Below are 14452 nucleotides of genomic sequence, written 5' to 3' on the forward strand. Positions count from 1 at the left end.
AGATAATTGCTTAAAGTTTCTACTATTTAAGTGATGATGGAATAAAAATTTTGCTAAATTATTGTAACGGTGGACTATGGAATGTTGTCTTTCTTCTTCTATAACATAAGAGAGCCAATCGGCCTCTTACTGACTTCGTAACAAAATCAAGCTAAATGTGACGTCACGCATCGAAGAACCCCTCCCTCCCCCTTGTCACGGACCGTCACAAATTTAGAAACCCCCTCCCCCCCATAAGAGTGTGACGTAGTTTATGGACGGTCCCTTAGACCCTTGCCTATCCTCGGGTGAAACTTTACTTAGCTCCTGCAAAAGGTTGATTATTGACATGGAGATAGATAGTGTGCCCACAAATGTTGTCAGTTAAATCGTTCCTAGGGTGGACTTTGTGTTTTTTTCTTCTACAAAAGGGAGCCAATTTGCCTCGTTCTAAAATTAATGTTAAATGTGACGTCACACACCGAAGAACCCCTCCCTCCCCCCTTGTCACGGACCGTCACGAACTTACAAACCCCCTCCCCCCATAAGAGTGTGACGTAGTTTATGGACGGTCCCTAACTTTTATTTCCATAAAATGTTTTTCTGAATCGTTTAATATCCGCAATGTAAGAAAACTGATTGTATATGTTCATGGGTACTAAAAACGTTGTGAAGAGATTTTGAAGTACCTTAGATATGCCTTCTTCTAAACAGTGTATATCTTATTGAAATTATTCTGTTAGCCATTTTCTCAACGTATCTTGGCGGATTTTGTGAGACGAGGCTAGACTAGTCACTATGCATGACGAACTTCATCTCTCTGCACCTTGCACTTTGCCCACGCCTAGGAACTAGTGTTGCTACCAGTCAATATAATCACAGTTAGAAAGACTTCAGAATTGTGACGAGTGACGGAGTACTTAATCCCGGCCCAAAAAACCGGCAAAGATATTAACATGGGAAATATGGAGCTCAATAATTATTATTATAATTTCACTAAGATCTCGTAAATAGGGTAGCGAAAACCAGGTTTTTTAATGGCTTTGACAAAGTAGCGAAGGTACCATTACCCCGATGTTGCATTGAAAATTTTAGCTAACATAACATTATACCTTATAAGGGACCATCCATAAACTACGTCACGTTAAAAAAGGCATTTTCTGACCCCCCGTCCCCCCAGATCACGCTTCCTCACGTTTTCTCAGACCACTCCCCTAAAAACCACGTCACATTTCTTTAACCCCCCCCCTCCCATTCGCACTATGATTGGTCTTAACAGAAATATGTCCACTCAGAAATATTTCTCTCGGCTTGAAATTCAAAGTTCACTTCCGTTTTTAAGCTTTTGCAAATATCGTGAGCCTCTGGTTGAGCTTTAGGGAGTTTAAAGTGACACTACGCGTATTTAGCAGTCCTAACGCGCACATACGTGTAAGCTAGTTCTGCAATGAACTGGTCTGTTTATTTTAAGTGCGCTGTTTAAATTGGCTACACGTACGCGTAAGTAGTAGATCATTGCTTAAAGTATCTACTATTTAAGCGATGAAGATATATAAGTTTGGTTAAATTCAGGGTTGGCACGTTTTTGCCAGGGGTGGAAAAAACCGGGCGGCAAAAACCTTTTTGCCGCGGTTTTTTCCACTTTATGTGGAAATAACGAACTAAATTTTAGAAATAAAAAAATTCGGATTTGAAATGAAAATAAAACGTCCAAAATTCTACCATAATTGTATAGGCTTATGAAGTGGGTTACATTCTCAGTATAAAATGGAGAAAAAAACCGCGTGGCAAAGAACGTTTTGGCTTTGTTATACGAATAAATGAAAAATCAGTCCTTATTTTTCGCTCAACACTATTTTTTTCAACTCGCTAATTTTGAGTTTTCGAAACAGATTAAAGCTAGAAACTGCTTAAAAATTATTGTTTAGTTATCAAATGCGAAGCAACCAGGATCATTGGAATGTGAGCAAAATTTCATAAGTTGTAAGTTTAAAGTGGATTTAGCTCGAGCGTTTAAAATACAATAAATGCTATAAAACTGATTAAGATTGAGACATATTAGCTGTTGGAAGACATATAATAACACGAATGACAAATACAAAGCCAAAGTTAGCATTTCTAATTATCATTTCAATAGGGAAAAGGTTTTTGCCACTTTTTGCCGGTTTTTTCCGTTTTTGCCTTTTTTTTTCACTTTTTGCCACGTGTCCCGGCAAAAACTAGTTTTTGCCAACCCTGTCTGCCAGTGTAATTCAACCGCTGTCTACAACAAACTTGAAAACTTGACAATTTGGAAAGCATATAGTGGAAGTTTTGAAGGGCTTTAGTGAAAAATTGGCGCACTTAATGTGGCAGTTTTGAATAGTTCAACGGACCATTTTAACTCTTATAATGCCAACCTTCGACATTCGTGTTGATTCCTTTCCATTGTACCGAATAGGCCTTTCCGAAAGAGTTTCTGAGCTAGGGGCATCTTGTTTAAAAGGTTCCGCGCACGCGCATATCAAGCGGATGAACGTCACTGATACGACAGGGTTCACGGGTAGTTGAGCGGTTTTCAAAAGAGCGTTTTGGAATAAAGCGGTTCCCAAAACAGCGGTTTGCAAAACCGCGGTTGCTGTTTTCGCGTTTCTCAATACAGCGCTTTTTCCCAAAAGAGTGGTTGCTGTTTCCGCCCAAACTGTGATTGATAAAGAGGGAAATCTCTATTATATTAAGTATACAGAACAAAGAACAATATTATGCAAAAAGGAGTAATGTTATATCGGAAGTAAATATAAAATATAATTTTTTGGAAAAGGCATATTATTTTGGGAAGTCAGTGAAGATAAACAACAATATTTTGAAAAAGGCGTAACATTTTAACGCTCAAGATATAAACGCTGTAATCAAAATGCGCTAAAACGAGAAATGGCTATAATGGCAAACGCGTTTATGAGAAAGCCGTTTTGGACGATGCTGTCTTGGACGATGCTGTTTTGATAACACGCCCAATCGATAACATACCATACGACAGCAGGCGCCATCTGGCGCTGGATTATTGGGACATAGGCTTAACGGCGTTTTTAACTGTTATAAATAGATAATATAATATACGAAATTAAGTAGAAATAATAACTGACAAAAACTTGAATGTGTGCCAAATTGTCGACTATACTGTTCAATTTTGCATCCCTAAGAAGAAATCCTACCACACACAGTGTTCAACAATGAGCACGAAAGTATTCAACCTTGCACACCGTTTTGGTGTTCAATTTTGGTACCTGTATTTACTATTCAAAACTGAACGCAAAAGTATGCTCCCAGTGTGTTGAGGCTTTCGCAATTATTTGCTCAGGTTGGAACAAATATTTCGAGAGAGTAGGTTTTGCATTCTCTAGCATTCATGTGATATTAAAGGGCAAAGAAGTCTACAAACCAAAATATTTCTTCTTACGTAAATTAGTTAAAATATATTTAGTTCAAAACTAAATTTCATTGTATTTTGGACAAAAATGTCATCGCTCAATTCGGAGACTTTTTCCGCAAAGTAAAGTCCAATATATGTCGCCACCCGCTTAGTATTGTTTATCAAACTACCGAATGATAAACCAAAGCGGTTTCCTATTACACAGAGTAGTTTCACAACTAACCATAAGCCAAAGGCAGGGAGACGAAATTACTCTATTATTGTGCCACCTAAATTCAATTTTTTCTTGACTATTTTTTTAAGGGCAAGAGTGTGTTGAAAGTTGGTTTTTCGTAATATTGAAAATCAACAGCGAAAGCTACAGTGTGATACACTTGAGGCTCGTTTACATGTGCGCGAGAAATGGAACAAGACGGCCCAAGGGCTCGTAATAGTAGCCACATCGTACGAGTGAATAGCCCCTCTATACCCTACCCCAATGAGTGGATAACCCCTCTATACCTTACCCTAATGAGTGAATAGCGCTATATTTTACTATTTTACAATGCTTAAATGATTTACCGTACACAAAATCCGAGTGAATAGCCCCTCGATGCCCTACCCTAAACAGTGATAAAATTATTACCCGTATAAATTTAATATCTTCCTGGGGCGTTAGTGTACCATATGCACATCAAAATAAATTTTAAGGAACTTTTAATTATACACAAACTTAAAAATATATTTCTGACACAAAAAAACAAGGGACCAGATGTGAAGGTTAACGGAAAATTAATATGGCCTTAAGGGTTATAACGGAATTCTATAACTTGTTCTTAATATTGACTTCCCCTCGAACTTTTCAGACAGCAATAGTTTAGACTGCTTTTTGGATTTCTTGATTGGAAGGTTTATGGGTTTTGGTGAATCATTAATCTCCAGGTCTCCAGTTGTGTTGGTTTAGTTTTTTATTCATTCGGCACACACGGCTTCATTGGTTTTTGCCTCTTGAATTTTTTTTGTAATTTTAAGTTAACGGCGCTTCGGGTAATGTTTTTCTCTATAGAATTATTTCGAATTGTCTTAGCAGCTTCCCAGGCATTATTTCTGACAGTGAAGCACCGGTTTTTTTGAATTGTGGAGGTTTCAATGTAAGTAGGGCACATACGTCACCGACAAGGATGCGATTAGTCAGGGTTCAGTATGTGTTTAAGCAGGGAAGGAAATGAGGTTTACTTGGGAGGTAACGGAAAGGGTGTGGGGGTCAAGTCACCTCCGGCGGACACGGGGCAGTCGGCACCTATAGGGTAGGATCGCCGACATGTGTCTTATTCCCTCAAACTTTGCCGCCCTGAAGCTTGGCTTACAGGAGTGCGCCACACTCCCGGCTGTGAAGCACCGTTTCGCTGATATAGTTTTATTCATCTTGTCTCAACCAAGCTTTTGGATGTGGTTTTAATTGGATTAAAACATTTCGAGGGGGGGATTCTTTACATGTGGGATGAACTTGAATAGTTTTCTAAAGAACTACATATCTGGTCTCCTTAATTTAAAAAATAATAAAACAATTTAGTTTTTTTGCATTTTAAATCTTGATTAGATAGGTAATTCAATTTCCTTAATTTCATAAAATAGTTTGATTATAGTGTCAATATACTTGGTTTAATATTTAAATATGGAAATATTATATATTTCGCATTTATAGAGTGTAGATATTTGATAAATTAGTTTCTTAGAATGTACATATTTGATAAATTAGTTTCTTAGAATGTACATATTTGATAAATTAGTTTCTTAGAATGTACATATTTGATAAATTAGTTTCTTAGAATGTACATATTTGATAAATTAGTTTCTTAGAATGTACATATTTGATAAATTAGTTTCTTAGAATGTACATATTTGATAAATTAGTTTCTTAGAATGTACATATTTGATAAATTAGTTTCTTAGAATGTACATATTAGATAAATTAGTTTCTTAGAATGTACATATTAGATAAATTAGTTTTTTAGAATGTACATATTTGATAAATTAGTTTCTTAGAATGTACATATTTGATAAATTAGTTTCTTAGAATGTACATATTTGATAAATTAGTTTCTTAGAATGTACATATTTGATAAATTAGTTTCTTAGAATGTACATATTTGATAAAATTAGTTTCTTAGAATGTACATATTTGATAAAATTAGTTTCTTAGAATGTACATATTTGATAAAATTAGTTTCTTAGAATGTACATATTTGATAAAATTAGTTTCTTAGAATGTACATATTTGATAAAATTAGTTTCTTAGAATGTACATATTTGATAAAATTAGTTTCTTAGAATGTACAGTCGCGGAAATAAGTTTCGGATCATTTTCAATCGACGATATTTTCATGATGGATCGTCGTATCGCAAAAATTTTGACAATATTAGTTAAGTGTGAATGTCAAGAATAGGTCAACACCTTGTTTTTGAAAATCCGAAAATTATTGCGCTCGTGACTACTAAAAAACCAAAAAATCACTTTTCGACCAATCAAAATCCTCGCGTCACGTGACATTTTTTAGATGCATCACATAGCTCGCGTCATTTGGAAACGAACCCTTTTTGAAATTTTAAAATCGGTTCAGCCGTTCAAAAGTTATGGCGTAAAATGTGACTGGATTTTGGTCACAAATTAAGCCTAACGTCCAAAAGATTGTTTAAGAAAAGCCAATGAAGCCAAAGGCGGGTAATGTTATTTCAATGGAAAAAGGAAAACACAAAAAAAAATTGCTTTTGAAAAATATTATAAAATTGAGTAACTAAAATAAAAATTTATTAATTAAAATAAAAATTGATTAATTAAAATTAAAACTCATTGAATCAAATTAAAATTGATAAAATCAAATTAAAATTGATAAAATCAAATTAAAATTGATAAAATCAAATTAAAATTGATAAAATCAAATTAAAATTGATAAAATCAAATTAAAATTGATAAAATCAAATTAAAATTGATAAAATCAAATTAAAATTGATAAAATCAAATTAAAATTGATAAAATCAAATTAAAATTGATAAAATCAAATTAAAATTGATAAAATCAAATTAAAATTGATAAAATCAAATTAAAATTGATAAAATCAAATTAAAATTGATAAAATCAAATTAAAATTGACTCATTCAAATTAAAATTGATTAAATCAAATTAAAATTGATTAAATAAAATTAAAATTGATTAAACCAAATTAAAATTGACTCATTCAAATTAAAATTGATTAAATCAAATTAAAATTGATTAAATAAAATTAAAATTGATTAAACCAAATTAAAATTGATTAAACCAAATTAAAATTGATTAAATCAAATTAAAATTGATTAAATCAAATTAAAATTGATTAAATCAAATTAAAATCGATAAAATCAAATTAAAATTGATTAAATCAAATTAAAATTGATGATTAAATCAAATTAAAATTGATGATTAAATCAAATTAAAATTGATGTATAAATCAAATTAAAATTGATGATTAAATCAAATTAAAATTGATTAAATCAAATTAAAATTGATTAATTCAAATTAAAATTGATTAAATCAAATTAGAATTGATAAAATCAAATTAAAATCGATTAAATCAAATTAAAATTGATTAAATCAAATTAAAATTGATAAAATAAAATTAAAATTGATTAAATCAAATTAAAATTGATAAAATCAAATTAAAATTGATTAAATCAAATTAAAATTGATAAAATCAAATTAAAATTGACTCATTCAAATTAAAATTTATTAAATCAAATTAAAATTGACTCATTCAAATTAAAGTTTATTAAATCAAATTAAAATTGATTAAATCAAATAAAATTGATGATTAAATCAAATTTAAATCGATTAAATCAAATTAAAATCGATTAAATCAAATTAAAATCGATTAAATCAAATTAAAATTGATTCAACAAATTAAAATTGATTCAATCAAATTAAAATTGATTAAATCAAATTAAAATTGATTAAATCAAATTAAAATTGATTAAATCAAATTAAAATTGATTCAACAAATTAAAATTGATTCAATCAAATTAAAATTTATTCAATCAAATTAAAATTGATTCAATCAAATTAAAATTGATTAGATCAAATTGAAATTGATTAATTTAGTAAAATTAAAATTTATTCAATCAAATTGAAATTGATTAATTTAAAGTAAAATTAAAATTAATTCAATCAAATTGAAATTTTTTAGATCAAATTCAAATTGATTAATTTAAAGTAAAATTAAAATTTATCAACTCAAATTCAAATTGATTAATTAAAATTAAAACTGGTTGGTTAAAATTTAGTTATAAATAATAAAATTTATTGATTAAAATTAAAAAAATTTAAATAAAATTAAAACTGGTTGATTAAAATTCAGTTATTTATAATAAGATTTTTTGAAAATAAAATTCATAAATAATTAATAAAATTCATAAATAATATTTAAAATTCATAAATAATAATTAAAATTCAATAATATTAATTTTAAATTTAATAATAATAATTAAAATTCAATATTAATAATAATTAAAATTCAATATTAATAATAATTAAAATTCAAGAATTCAATTCAATCCAATTAAAATTTTGTTAACTCTATACAACAACATGCTTTCGCACTTGTTTAATTAAAATTTATTGCAATTCGACTATTTATCCGCTCTAATGGGAGTATGAGCTTTGTTTATGACTAATTATTTGTTTCAAATACTTGTGCTATACCTCAAATTTGTATTCTACGTAAAATTGAATAGGTTTATTTGTGAGGCAAGTGAATTAGCCCCAGTAGCACATGGGCTCCACAGTACAGTCTTTTAACAGTCCGTGTGTTCGCTAGGTGTCCTAAAAACCCGGGACTGATAATACACGTAAACACAAGCCGAAAAGCAATAATGTAAACAGTCCATTATTATTACTAATTTTATAAGTCGGTTGACAGTCTTCCGAATGCTCTAAATTTAGCCTGTTTTTCTTACTCTAGATTATATTAAATCAGGCGCGACCAAGTTTTAGTCTTGTTTTGAAACATTCCGCCGGCTTCACTATATTAAGTCTAGGATTTTCAGTTTTAATCTGGTTATGAGACAGTCCGCTGGCTTCTCAATTTTAACTCTGGCAAGATCAAGTTTTAATCTTGATATGGGACAGTCGGCCGGCTTGACAATATTATGTCTCGCATTTTCAGGTTTATTCTAGTTACGAGACAGTCCGCTGGCTTCTCCATTTTAACTCTGTAACGATCAAGTTTTAATCTTGATATGTGACAGTCAGCCGACTTGACTATACGTTAAGCCTCGCATTTTCAGTTTTAGTCTGTTTATGAGACAGTCCGCTGGTTTTACTATATCAAATCTCGCCTTTTCAGTCTAAGTTTGGTTATGAGACAGTCCGCCGGCTTGACTATGTTAAGTCTCGCATTTTCAGTTTTAGTCTGGTTATGAGACAGTCCGCCGGCTTCTCTAAGTCTCGCACGTTTAACTAAGCAGGAGTATAACTTGAACGCGCCACACTTAATACAAAGTAGCCGGACTGTCACATAACGAGACTAAAACTGAAAGTTCGAGACTTGATATAGAGAAGCCGGCAGACTGTCTCATAACCAGACTGAAACTGAAAATGCGAGACTTAATATAGAGAAGCCGGCGGACTGTTTCATAACCAGACTGAAACTGAAAATGCGAGACTTAATATAGAGAAGCCGGCGGACTGTCTCATGACGATCGTCATGAGACAGTCCGCCGGCTTCTCTACATTTCAGTATCTGAAATCCATTATTAGTATTATTATTAGTATTGTTATTAGATGTTTTAGGTGTCATTTGTTTTAATTTTATTCCTTATTTCAGTCCCTGACTTCCTTGGTTTTATCTTGTAATGAGACATTCTCCTGGCTCTCCCATAATAAGTCTATGACTTCCTTATTTCAGAACTCAAATCAGGCAGTCCAATAGTTACGATATATTAAGTATCGCGCGTGCTAAATTTAGACTTGTAATGGAACAATCTGCCGGCTGCTCTATATTTGAAATTCCAACGTCGTCGAGATTGTTGGAATTTATCTGAAATGTATCTATATCATGTCAACGTTTGACTTCTTCAATTTGTTCCGTTTTTCATTCTAAACTTCTGTTATTTTATTTAAATGATAAACGTTTATGGAAATGTGTGGTTTCCTTTAATGCCAATGGATAGCGGTATGCTCGTCAAGTGATCACGACTCCCACACTCTTCGTGAACGGCCCAAAGTGTTGGATTTCGGTTGAAATAAAGGTTTAGAAAATCCAAATAATAACGACACTTATTCTCCACTAAAGTTCCACGATTCTGTTGATGTAAAATTTGAACTACAAGCAAAACTTTCTTTAAAAATCCATTATATCTCAACAACTAACTGTAACATGTTAATTTACCCAGATTTAAATATAAATTTATCTTTATAAGCATGATTTTACAATAATATCAAAGAAAATGTTACGGATTATGGCTAATTTCATCTTTCCCTTATATTTAGATAAGCCTTCAAATCGTTTGAAAATATAACTCTTTGCTACTCCATATTAACGGAGATTAAATAGCAATGAACACTTTCGTTACGTGCAGTAATTTGAAGCTATTTACCACTTTTCGAAAGTCGTCAAAAGTGCGGGAGTTCAGTCGAATGGGGCCTCCGAATTAATTTTTCGATCGATGGCCGATATCGTGTCCATTCGCCGCCGATATCGTGTCCATTCCCAAGCCGATATCGTGTCCATTCCCCAGCCGATATCGTGTCCATTCGCCAGCCGATATCGTGTCAATTAGCCAGCCGTTATGTTGTCCATCCGCAAGCCGATTTTGCGTCTATTCACCTTGCGATTTCATAACCGTTTACCAGTTGATTTCGTGTCCATCCGCTTGCCGATTTTCTGACCGTTTGCTTGCAAATTTCGTGTCCTCAAGACTACCAATTTCGTGTCCACTAGACTTGAGTCCATTCGCCAGCGGATTTTCTGACCATTTGATTGCATATTTCTTGTTCATTCGCTTACCGATTTTGTACCCATTAAGTGCATTTTGCAATCAACCGTAGTAAACGTTGGGATAGCAGGACACTTATCTGGGCGGACATTTCGCACTATAGGGTAGGGTCTAAAGTCACAAATCAGGCGATCCAAAAAACCGTCCAGCTAGTTAACATTCGTACTGTCCCCGCAGTTGATTTTTGTTGCAGGGGAGGCTTTTGTGCCCCTTCATTGCTGAAAACAAAATTAGTCTCTTTCATTTCGATGTGAGAATCCTTTGATAAAATGAAAGACTGATTCAGGTATTGTAATTTTCAGTTATAAAATACACACTCTAGGAAAAGGAAGTGTTAAAAACGTGTTAAATGAGTGTAATTTAAGAAAACACTTTTTATACACCGAAAAAACACCCAAAAGCGTTGGCCTTGAGTTTTTGTGGCCAATTGAAAGTGTAAAATATAAAACTTTTAAAACACCGTTTTAAAATTAAAAATGGAAAAATTGCACCATTTTGCGAATTTCTTAAATAACGTCTTTCATTTCCATTAATGTTTGAATATTAGAGTAAAAAAATATTTGTTAAACTTATATTTTAAGATGATATTCATGAAAGAATATATTTTTATCCTTTAAATTAAATTAACAAAGAAATTCGTAATACCTTTATAAAACACTGCTAAACGTGTTAGGCGACACACTGAAACGTGTAAGATGACACTCTTAAAAGCCTTTTATGGGGGCTATAGCGCCCCCATAAAAGCCACCTTAATTTTTATCATAGAATGAAATTTTAATGTCATTCGTGAATTTCTATTATCATTCGTGAATTTCTATTATCATTCATGAATTTCTATTATCATTCAAGAATTTCTATTATCATTCAAGAATTTCTATTATCGTTCATGAATTTCTATTGTCATTCATGAATTTCTATTATCATTCATGAATTTCTATTATCATTCATGAATTTCTATTATCATTCATGGATATCTATTTTTCCGCGAATTAATTCAAAAATTTTAATTTTTATTCATGAATTTCTATTTTTCCGCGAATAAAATTCAAAAATTTTAATTTTTATTCATGAAATTCAATTTTTAACATGACTTTTAATTATCATTCCTGAATTTTAATTTTTTATTCATTTTAAAGATTTTTCTGCGAATTTTAATTTTTACACATGAGTTTCCATTTTTATTCATGAATTCTAATTATTATTAATCAATTTTAATTTGATTTAATCCATTATAATTTGATTGAATCAATTTTAGTTTGATTTGGTCAATTTTAATTGGATTTAGTCAATTTTAATTGGATTTCGTCATTTTTAATTGGATTTAGTCAATTTTAATTGGATTTAGTCAATTTTAATTTGATTTAATGAATTTTATTTTGTATGCGTCTATTTTAATTTTATTTAATCAATTTTAATTTGATTTTATCAATTTTAATTTGATTTTATCAATTTTAATTTTATTTTATCAATTTTAATTTGATTTTATCAATTTTAATTTGATTTTATCAATTTTAATTTGATTTTATCAATTTTAATTTGATTTTATCAATTTTAATTTGATTTTATCAATTTTAATTTGATTTTATCAATTTTAATTTGATTTTATCAATTTTAATTTGATTTTATCAATTTTAATTTGATTTTATCAATTTTAATTTGATTTTATCAATTTTAATTTGATTCAATGAGTTTTAATTTTAATTAATCAATTTTTATTTTAATTAATAAATTTTTATTTTAGTTACTCAATTTTATAATATTTTTCAAAAGCAATTTTTTTTTGTGTTTTCCTTTTTCCATTGAAATAACATTACCCGCCTTTGGCTTCATTGGCTTTTCTTAAACAATCTTTTGGACGTTAGGCTTAATTTGTGACCAAAATCCAGTCACATTTTACGCCATAACTTTTGAACGGCTGAACCGATTTTAAAATTTCAAAAAGGGTTCGTTTCCAAATGACGCGAGCTATGTGATGCATCTAAAAAATGTCACGTGACGCGAGGATTTTGATTGGTCGAAAAGTGATTTTTTGGTTTTTTAGTAGTCACGAGCGCAATAATTTTCGGATTTTCAAAAACAAGGTGTTGACCTATTCTTGACATTCACACTTAACTAATATTGTCAAAATTTTTGCGATACGACGATCCATCATGAAAATATCGTCGATTGAAAATGATCCGAAACTTATTTCCGCGACTGTACATATTTGATAAAATTAGTTTCTTAGAATGTACACGGGCGGCATTACAAAAACGAGGCAGTCTTTCGAATGATACTTGGACATGTTGGAAGATCCCTGGCTTGTTCCTGTTATCTCAAACCGTAAAAAGCTACGCAAATCTTCATCATCACGGACAACACTCTTGTACGTTAGGTATGACCTTGAGAAAACCTAAAAGGACATCTCGAATGTATTTGAAAAACCCATCTCCAATTAAGGGGCGTGTTGTTTGTTTCCAACAGAGTAAACTCGCCCAGAGAACAATTACAATGCAGAGCCACGTTTCGGCGTTAATGGCCCACAAAGGTGGTCCCAAAAACAAGAACAAACTTTAATTTGTTTCGTTCAGTAAGTGTTTCATGTGTCATAGATAAAACGCCATGATTAATGCACGAAGAAAATGAATTTATTGACAAGTTTTAACATTTAATTGCAACTAGTTACAAAAATTGTTCAAAGTGTTCACCACCCGCGTTAAGGCACACATTAGCACGTCTTACAAATGATTCCCTTACACGTTGAAAAATGCCTGGAGTTTCGCGAATTGTTTGACAGCCGTGAATTATTCGTCGACGTAGCTCTTCAACATCGGGCACTTCAGTCTGATAAACTAAGTCTTTCAGGTGGCCCCAAAGAAAGAAATCACAAAGGTTCAGATCGGGTGATCGAGCAGGCCACTCCACAGGTCCACCTCGACTTAACCACCGCAAAGGGAAGGTCGCGTTAAGATAATTTCGGACCGCGATGCTGAAATGTGGTGGTGCACCATCGTGCATGAACCACATTCTGTTTACCAAACCTAAGGGTACGTCTTCGAGTAGTTCCGGTAAATCGTCCCGTAAGAACTGCAAGTAAGCCACACCGTTTAACCTGGGCTCTAGGAAATGTGGCCCAATTAAATTGTCACCCACAATACCACACCACACGTTTAAACTGAATTGTACTTGGTGACTTCTAACGCAAGTTGCGTGGGGGTTTAGCTGGGACCATTGATGTTTATTATGTAAGTTAATAATACCATCCCGTGAAAAGTTAGCTTCGTCAGTAACCAACAAATCCCGTGGGAAATCGATATCGTTTACTTTAGCCAGAAACCACTGACAAAACGCCGTGCGTCGTGGGTAGTCCGCTGGATTCAAACCTTGAACTTTTTGAACATGGAAAGGATGAAACCGGTGGCTTCTGAGGATTTTCCACACGAGCGTGTGGTTTACGCCTAATCGGCGACCAACTTGGCGGGTACTTGATTCAGGCTCGTCCTCGAAAATGGTGAGAACTTCGTCTTCTACGGCCTCTGGGATGGCTCTCGCTCTAGGTTGAGGTCCAGCCGGTTGGATTCGTCCATCTTGCCTCAAACGTCTGTCCACAGCCTCGAACGTCAGTCGATTTGGTAGTCGCCTCTGCGGAAATCTTTCCTGATACAAGCGTACAGCTGCAGCGGCATTCCCCTCGGCTAGTCCATACATTAGGTGCATATCCGCATATTCGGCATTTGTGAAGAAAGGCATTGTAACAGACTTCGTTGAATTATGAGTTTAATAAAACAAACACATGTACGTGAAACCTCTTTTATTCCTTTCTTAAAAAACATAGTGCTCTGTTTTAGTGCTCTGTTTTTTAAGAATAGGCGAAGTTCTCACTATTTTCGAGGACGATCCAAAAACAAGCAGCCGCCAATTGGTTTGCTGATTAAGAAAAAACCACACGCAACTTGCGTTAGAATTCACAAAGTACAACTCAGCTTAAACGTGTGGTGTAGTATTGTGGGTGACAATTTAATTGGGCCATATTTCCTAGAGCCCAGGTTAAACGGTGTGGCTTACTTGTAGTTCTTACGG

This window comes from Phalangium opilio, unplaced genomic scaffold (genome assembly GCF_054372755.1).
Source record: "Phalangium opilio isolate 3A_F unplaced genomic scaffold, DU_Popi_V2 ptg000390l_1, whole genome shotgun sequence".
Lineage (NCBI taxonomy): Eukaryota > Metazoa > Arthropoda > Arachnida > Opiliones > Phalangiidae > Phalangium > Phalangium opilio.